The sequence below is a fragment of the Eimeria tenella genome, genomic scaffold (genome assembly GCF_000499545.2).
Source record: "Eimeria tenella Houghton genomic scaffold, Eth_scaff1964, whole genome shotgun sequence".
NCBI classification, from domain to species: domain Eukaryota; phylum Apicomplexa; class Conoidasida; order Eucoccidiorida; family Eimeriidae; genus Eimeria; species Eimeria tenella.
This window is the reverse complement of record NW_013541805.1, coordinates 1-216: the sequence shown is the minus strand read 5'-3', so window position 1 is coordinate 216 and position 216 is coordinate 1. Positions and strand designations below refer to the sequence as shown.

The window sequence follows — 216 nt, the reverse complement described above, 5'->3', positions numbered from 1 at the left end:
CTTCTGCTGCTGCTGCTGCTGTGTGCGGCGCCGCGGGTGTGTAGCTCAATGGTAGAGCGGCTGACTGCAGATCAGCAGGTTCATGGTTCAATTCCGTGCGCGCCCTCTTTTAATTTTCTTTTTTAAACTCGAAAACAAAAGATATTTCTTTTAAATTCAAATAATAAAGGAGCTTTCCTTCACTTTTCGCCTTTTTGCTGCTGCTGCAGTTCAATT

General features: G+C 44.4%; 1 non-coding gene across 1 annotated transcript; it reads left to right on the top strand.

Annotated features, from left to right (window-relative positions):
• The first annotated feature begins 34 nt into the window (after nt 1–34).
• On the top strand, nt 35–106 carry ETH_t00000011. The gene has a single exon. It is a non-coding gene (tRNA).
• The last annotated feature ends 110 nt before the right edge of the window (nt 107–216 follow it).